This window comes from Nicotiana sylvestris, chromosome 12 (genome assembly GCF_000393655.2).
Source record: "Nicotiana sylvestris chromosome 12, ASM39365v2, whole genome shotgun sequence".
NCBI lineage: Eukaryota > Viridiplantae > Streptophyta > Magnoliopsida > Solanales > Solanaceae > Nicotiana > Nicotiana sylvestris.
In genome coordinates, this window is record NC_091068.1 from 154,068,814 (window position 1) to 154,076,596 (window position 7,783).

The following is a 7,783-nucleotide window of genomic DNA, read 5'->3' on the forward strand; positions in this document are numbered from 1 at the left end:
TTGCACATCGTTGTGCTATATTGAGGTGACGCACATGCTAGATGACGAGCGTAAGGTCGGGCACTGTTGGGATTGTGACTTAGTCCATCTTGAATGACTATTTTACTGTGTATTTGATTGAAAACTATTTGCTATCATCGTGTTTTGGGCTGAATGCCATATTTGGGCCTCGTGCCAACTATTTGGACCCTTCGGAGAATTTTATTGATATTGTCTCACTGTCTTGACTTTAAACTTGTACTCAGTCATGCTATATTCTACTACTTTCAAAACTCAGCCACGTTTACTCTGCTTTAACACTTGAAATGATATTTTAAATCATATTTTTGGCTAAGCATCATGTTTTACTGTTGCCCGAGTGGCTTATGTGATTTTTGACTGAGTAAGGTCGAGGGCTTGTGTTGTGAGGATACTTTTGGGTCAGGATGCACGCAGTAGTAGTGATACACTGATTTTGATTATGAGGCCGAGGTCCTGAGATATGTACGCCATGAGGTGGCTTGTTGATATGAGGCCGAGGGCCTAAGATATGTACGCCACGAGATGGCTTGATATTGTGCTTGGGTCGTAAGGGGCCCCTCCAGGAGTCTGCACACCCCCAGTGAGCGCAGGTATCCATTGTGATGTGAGATATAGCCCGAGGGGCTGGTATTGTTCTGAGATATTGCCTGAGGGGCGAATTCTTTGACATTGTGCCCGAGGGGCGAACCTTTATGTGTTTATCTTTCTTACTTGCTTGTCATTTACCTAATTAATGGTGAATTTGTACCCGAGGGGGCAGATTTTCTGTGTTTATCTGTTCTAATTGCTTTGCATTCAATTTCTTAACTATTACAAAGGCATTTTTATAGATGTTTAAACTAAGTTAAGGTGCTTAAAGAAATTTCACAGCTTTATTGTTTTCATACTGGTTTTGTACCACTCTATATAGCATGTTGATGTACCTTACGTATTTTCTTACTCCTCAATTTTTATTTACCTTTATTACTCACTGAATTGGAGTACTCACTTTACTCCCTGCACCTTGTGTGCAGATTCAGGTATTTCTACACCCGGTAGCGGGTATTGGCTGAGCAGAGGCAGAGTCATTGGAGTTTTAGTGAGGTAGCTACCCAAGGTCCGCAGCACAGTTTTACTCCCTCTTGATGTCAATAGGCTATTTTTAGTATGTTTTCAGAATCCCGTTGTATTTTAGACCTTAGTAGATGCTCGTGACTTGTGACACCCCGATGTCGGGCTGTATTCATTTTTACACTCATTTTATTTCGCTAAATCTGTACTTGTTGGGGATTTATCCTTATAAATGACTTAAATTGACTAATTAAACTATTAAAACTGAATTTGGGAGTTGTGTCGGCTAGCCTTGTCTTCATGAGAAGCGACATTATGACCGGGTCCGGTTTGGGGTCGTGACAAGTTGGTATCAGAGCCTAGGTTACATAGGTCTCACGAGTCATGAGCAGATTTAGTAGAGTCTCACAGATCTGTTCGGAGACGTTTGTACTTATCCTTGGGAGGCTGCAGAACCTTTAAGAAAAATTTCACATTCTTGAATTATTGTCGTGCGTCCTTGATTCAGCTTGAAAAGTAACTCTTTGAATTATTTCCACGCGTTCGTATGCGCGCATGAGTGCTCAGTATCTGATGTGCATCGATGGCTTGTGATTCCTCGATCAAGGGGCGAGATGTGATCTCCGTGTGTTGATGTTGGGCTAGTCTGGAAGACTTGAGGCTGGATATTTGCCAATAGCTCGAGCCTTGAGTTGTTGATTTCGTGAGCGCATGCTTCTGGATCTATATGTTCTATTGTGTCCTTATTAAGGGGAGTAATGACTGGATAGCTATGTGATGAGTATGTTATGACTACGAGGTGTATTCATATGATTTGGAAACGACGAGAAGGGTCTGCTGGAGGATAGAAGAACTATTAGCTAGGTACTTGATTTTCATCTCGATTTAAGGTATAGCCCCGAGTTATGGGGGTGTGAAGAATCTTTTCATGTGTTCTAGTTGGGAGTGAAGTGAAATTCATGTTGCGGTATGAGTTCAGACTCAGGAAGATTAAGTGACTGCGTAATGTTTATGACGGTGGAAGGTATACAAAAATGTTAGTTTGAGGCAAAGCAGGCAGGGTTATCTCTGCGGATTGTTTTGAAGTTTGCGTAATCCCTTGTGTCATTTATTGGAAGGTCTCTATTACCACGGAAATATATGTTTTACAATTTGAATTTGGGTTGCTCAAGAGAGTAGGCTTGACTACTACGAGAGTGAATGCGAGATTTGCAGAAGATATAAAGTACCAGATGGTCTGTGTTCCACGAGCTTATGAAGGATTGAGTTTAATCTCACTATGGTATTATGGCAGCAATAAAGTATATGCGTTAAGAGTTATTGTGTATGTTTTGGTCCATGGCTTCAAGCCAAGTGGGGGATTACACTATTAATTAGTCGATTGCACGGTTATGTGCTATGTTGGTTCCAGTTTGAGATGTGCGGGTGGATCAGTTATGGCTTATGAAGATTGAGACCGAGGATGGCTCGAGTAAAGGAAAATTTTGACAAAGGTTATGTCATGTTTCATAGGTGTATGAGAATCACGAATTGTCATAAGTTGTTATTGGTAATGGGCCAGTGTTTGGATGGGGACGCGCATTGGAGCAAGGCTATGTGGAGGTATGATCATTCGGGTTAGATTCGTGTGTTCTGTTTCTATGATGTAAGACGGGTTCTTAGCCTTGTGTGTGGCAGTATTGGTGAGCTTGCGGTACAACTCTTTCATTTAAGTCATTTTCATGATTTAGGTATGTTCGAATTGTTACTTATCGGTGTCCGGATTGCACAAGTTGTGGCTTTAGTCTATATTGATGTGTCATGTCGCCAGAGTAGTGTGTTGAATTAGATGGGATTGTTGGAATCTTTAATGAATACGAACGGATTCGGTTTCAACATGTTGGAAGACTAATATCGAGGTTCGGCTCAGAAATTTGCTATGGTCTTTGCCAAAGGAGGAGTGGCTTCATGAATGGTTGGTTTGAGAAATGGTTATGGCTTACTGTGTGTTTTATTTATCATAGGCAGTATATGAAAGTGTTGGAATGAGACTTCATTTGATCAGGGGTTTTCCACCAGTATTCGATTGTTGTGCGCAGCTACTGTGATTAGAATTTATCGCTACAAGTGTTTGAGTTATGTGGTATATCATATAATTGCACCTGAGGTTGTAGGTATGGGTTATTATAGCCGTTCGGGCTTATTCAGAGTATAGATGTAAGATTCTGATCTTGTAGATGATTCCAGAAGTGGAAATGTGGTTCTAAAGTTAATGGGCTAGGTTGGATTGTGAAAATTTCAGTCACATTGTATTATCGGACCTATGTGAGATAGGGTGACGTGGGATCACCCCGGGTATATGTATGGTAAGGTTATTCAGCGATTGGTTGGCTTTTGGAACCACTCTGGGCACGTTCGAGGACGAACGTATGTTTAAGTAGGGGAGGATGTAACGACCCGACCGGTCATTTTGAGCTTTTTGCACTTTGCTCGCCAGTTCCCAGGCATGACTTGCCCCTTGTGATGTATTATGACTTATGTAAATCATTTGTTTTGGCTTTCAGGTTAGTCGGAACGAGTTTGGAAGAATAGTTCTCAGTTTGAAGCTTGAAATTTGAAAGGTTTGACCAAGATTTGACTTGTTTGTATATGATCTCGGATCGGAATTTTTATGATTTGGTTAGCTCCGTTAGGTGATTTGGGACTGAGGAGCTTGATTGGAATACATTTTGGAAGTCCATGGAAGGTTTAGGCTTGAATTGGTGAAATTGAGATTTTGGCATTTTCCGGTTGATAGGTGAGATTTTGATATAGAGGTCGGAATGGAATTTAGGAAGTTGCAGTAGCTCCTTTGTGTCATTTGTGACATGTGTGCAAAATTTCAGGTCATTCGGACATGGTTTGGTTGGATTTTTGATCAAAAGCGTAATTTGGAAGTTCTTGAAATTCTTAGGCTTGAATCCGATGTGTTTTAATTGATTTGATGTTGTTTGAGGTGTTTTAAAGATTGGTACAAGTTTGAATAAAGTTTTGTGATATGTTGGTGCCTTTGGTTGAGGTCCCGGGGGCCTCGGGTGAGTTTCGGGTGGTTAAACGGATGAAATTTCATATTGAGGTGTTGCCGATTTTGCTTCAGGTCTGTTGCAGACCTTTTGTTCTATGCAATCGCGTATATAAGATTGCGATCGCATAGGTTTAGTTGAGGGCTAAGGCATAGTTTCCTTATGCGATCACGTGGAGAGGGTTGTGATCGCGTAGGTATGTGTGGTGCATCTTTGCGTTCGCATGAGCCCAGTTGCGATCGCATAGGTTTGAGTGTTAAGGCTTCGCGATCGCGTAAAGTTAAATGGGGAGTCAGCATTTTGTGCTTCGCGATCGCATGGTTTTATCTGCGATCGCAGTGAAGGAAATTTAATAGCTGGGCGAAATGTTTTAAAAGCTCATTTCCGCGAATTTGAGGCTAAGTTCCTCCATTGTTGGTCAATTTTGAAGCTTTTTGAAGAGGATTGAAGAGGGATTCAAGGAGAATCACTTGGAGATAAGATTTTTTAACTCAATACTCGATTCTTGTGTAAATTCTACCTAATTAATCATGGAAGTAGGCCTAGTATTGAAGAATTAGAGCTTGAATTTGGAGAGTGTAAATTGGGGATTTGAGGGGTCATTTGAGGTCCGATTTTGATGTTCTTGGTATGTATAGACTCGTGAGTGGATGAGGATTCTATTGATGTAATTTTTATCGGATTCCGAGATGTGGGCCCGGGGTCCGGATTTGAGCAATTTTAGAATTTTGATGTAAATTGGATATTTTCGAGTAGGCTTCGTTACCTTAGCATATTTTAATAATTATGTACTGATTTTTGTTAGATTTGGAGCAACTGGAGGTCGATTCGTGCAGTCAAGGCATCGCGGGCTAGAGTTTGGACCGGATCAAGGTGAGTAATGATTGTAAATATTGTCCTGAGGGTATGAAACCCCGGATTGCACATCGTTGTACTATATTGAGGTGACGCACATGCTAGATGAAGAGCGTGGGGTCGGGCACTGTTGGGAATTGTGACTTAGTCCATTCCGAATGACTGTACTGCGTATTTGATTGAAAACTATTTGCTATCATCGTGTTTTGGGCTGAATGCCGCCAACTATTTGAACCCTTCGGGGATTTTTATTGATATTGCCTCACTATCTTGACTTTAAACTTGTACTCAGTCATGCTATATTCTACTGTTTTCAAAACTCAGCCATGTTTACTCTGCTTTAACACTTGAAATGATATTTTAAATCATATTTTGGGTTGAGCATCATGTTTTACTATTGCCCGAGTGGCTTATGTGATTTTTGACTGAGTAAGGCCGAGGGCCTGTGTTGTGAGAATACTTTTGGGTCGGGTTGCACGCCGCAGCGGTGATATACTGATTTTGATTATGAGGTCGAGGGCCTGAGATATGTACGTCACGAGGTGGCTTGTTGATATGAGGCCGAGCACTGCAACAAAAAAAGCTTTTAGAGGCAATTATTTAGTGGCAATAAGCTATTTGTCACTAATTTATATCTTAAGATGAAAATTTACCCGGCAAATATACTTTTGCCAGGAAAAGGTCCATCTTTATCGGTAGTTAACAAAAATGGCCAGTAAAAGAGCACATTTTTATTTTACCTTCCCTCCAAAAGTTAGCCCTAATTATTTTCATTTTCCTCTCTTGCTAATCCAGCCGTAGAATTTTTTTCTATTTTACTATTCATATCTCTTTTGTTTTCTGATTACCCTTTCAAACTTTCATGATTTTAAATATTGAGTTATCTACAAAAACTCCGATGTGAAGGTAATGGTTAACTGGCCATCAATTTAGGATAAAATTTTGTGTACATTGATCGATTTTTGTCTTTTATTTACATATTTTTAATTTCTCTTATGGGTGAATAGGTATCTAATTTTCTCATGCTTCTTATTGTCGTCTCTTTTTTCGGCATGCATGTGTCCCTATGTCAATCGTAGAATTGGATTAAGTAAGTCTCTTTTTTCTTTTCTTTTTTCAATTTTACAATAATATGTATTAGTTTGATTTTGTTTAGTTTGACGCTTCTTTGTACTCGTTTTGTAATCATAGGAGATTGGGTTTAGTTTTGGTTCATTTGTTTTATCTATATTGCTTATGGTCCGGTTCTAATTCATCTTTTAATATTATATGCTTGAGGTGTTTTATTCTAGAGGATGAATTTAAAAGGCCTATTTGGTGTTTGATAAAATGCCACAACAGAGATAATGTCATTTGAATAGTAATATTTATATTATGGCTATGTTGTTTAACAAGGTTCTTTAAATCTTTGAAAGATAAGATATCATTTTCAAATATTCGTATTAGTTTTAATTCCTTTCTTTATGAGTTTGATCAGATTCGATTGACAAGTTAAATTTCGAAGAACAATAGAAGTACCTCTCGGTAAATTAAGTTGTTAAGTTATGTTGTTATTGTTCATCAATGTTTTTATGTGAACATGAAGATATTATCCTAAATAGAGAATAAATTTTTAATTGAATCTGTAATGAGAAATTACATCAGCAAAAACATGGCTCCTAAGAATAAATATATAGTGAGAACTAAGGAGATATAAGGACTACAGCATAAACAGAATAGGGTGAACTTTGGTTAGAGGCAAAAATTGGAGAAAATGAGGACAAAATAGGAAACTGATTGGTGCAATAAAGGTGCAGACAGTCTTTATATTTTAGCTTACTATAAAGTATTTATGTTTACATTTTTTTGCCTTAGTTTCTATCTAGTTATGCTATTTTCCTGTTTTTTGGGTGATCGACAAAGGTGGTAACTTAAAAGTTTTTAGAGTTAGGTAGATACAGTTTTAGAATCACTAGAGCCAAGTTAGGATGACGTACAACTATTTGATTATATTAAGTTTTGCACAACCTTATAGTTCTGGATATATTTTTTTCACAAAAAATAAGCTTTTACTTTTTATTTGCACCTTTATTAAACAGGAAAGCTTTATTGCCAACACAAAGAACTCAATGTTAGGGATGTACATTGTTGTTACCATGTGGATGGGATGCCATAGGGTAATCAACAACTGAATATCACGAACTCCTAAAAAAAGGGGGGTTTTCATATGCACTAAATCTGAATTATTAATATGCAACACAATAGTTGCATAATTCTTTACTTTTTGCTATTTTAAGTTCCCGTGGTATATCTCAACAGGTCCTTAGCCTATGTTGCGAAATGGATGCAGCTTCTAGACAGCACAACTCCTCTTTTTAGGTAATAACATGTAGAGTAATTTTACTGTCACATTAATTGCCTCTGTTTTATTTACAATATACTGCTACTTTGTGTTGCAGATGATGGTAGGCAGGAGGTATACTTAGAAGTTAGGATATTCTTGTTTAATTGTATTCGGCGCTGTGTTTAACTAGATCTCCAAACCATAAGTTCTTTATTTAATGAATTCTTGTTCTTTAAGTTACATAGTTGAAATAGTTGTTATGGTATTGTAGTTACATGTCTTCTTTCTCCACAGCTACTAAAATCAACTCATTATTTTAGGTACAGACTATATAATCATAGTTTCATGAGCCTAAATTACTAATAGATAATCGGAACCCACGACTAGGAAAGACAATTGCTATTCTTGAGTTCCATATAGAAGAAAACAAACTTGTGAAAAACTTATTAGGGAATACTTACACCTGCTGGAGTATTCACTTGTTCAACGGTGC

The 7,783-nt window shown here is 38.3% G+C and overlaps 1 long non-coding RNA gene across 1 annotated transcript; it reads left to right on the forward strand.

Moving 5' to 3' along the window:
* The first annotated feature begins 5,972 nt into the window (after nucleotides 1–5,972).
* Nucleotides 5,973–7,487, forward strand: LOC104247829 (uncharacterized). The gene is made up of 3 exons (XR_011404559.1): nucleotides 5,973–6,057; nucleotides 7,266–7,325; nucleotides 7,406–7,487. It is a non-coding gene; the product is annotated as an uncharacterized lncRNA (long non-coding RNA).
* Nucleotides 7,488–7,783: the final 296 nt, after the last annotated feature.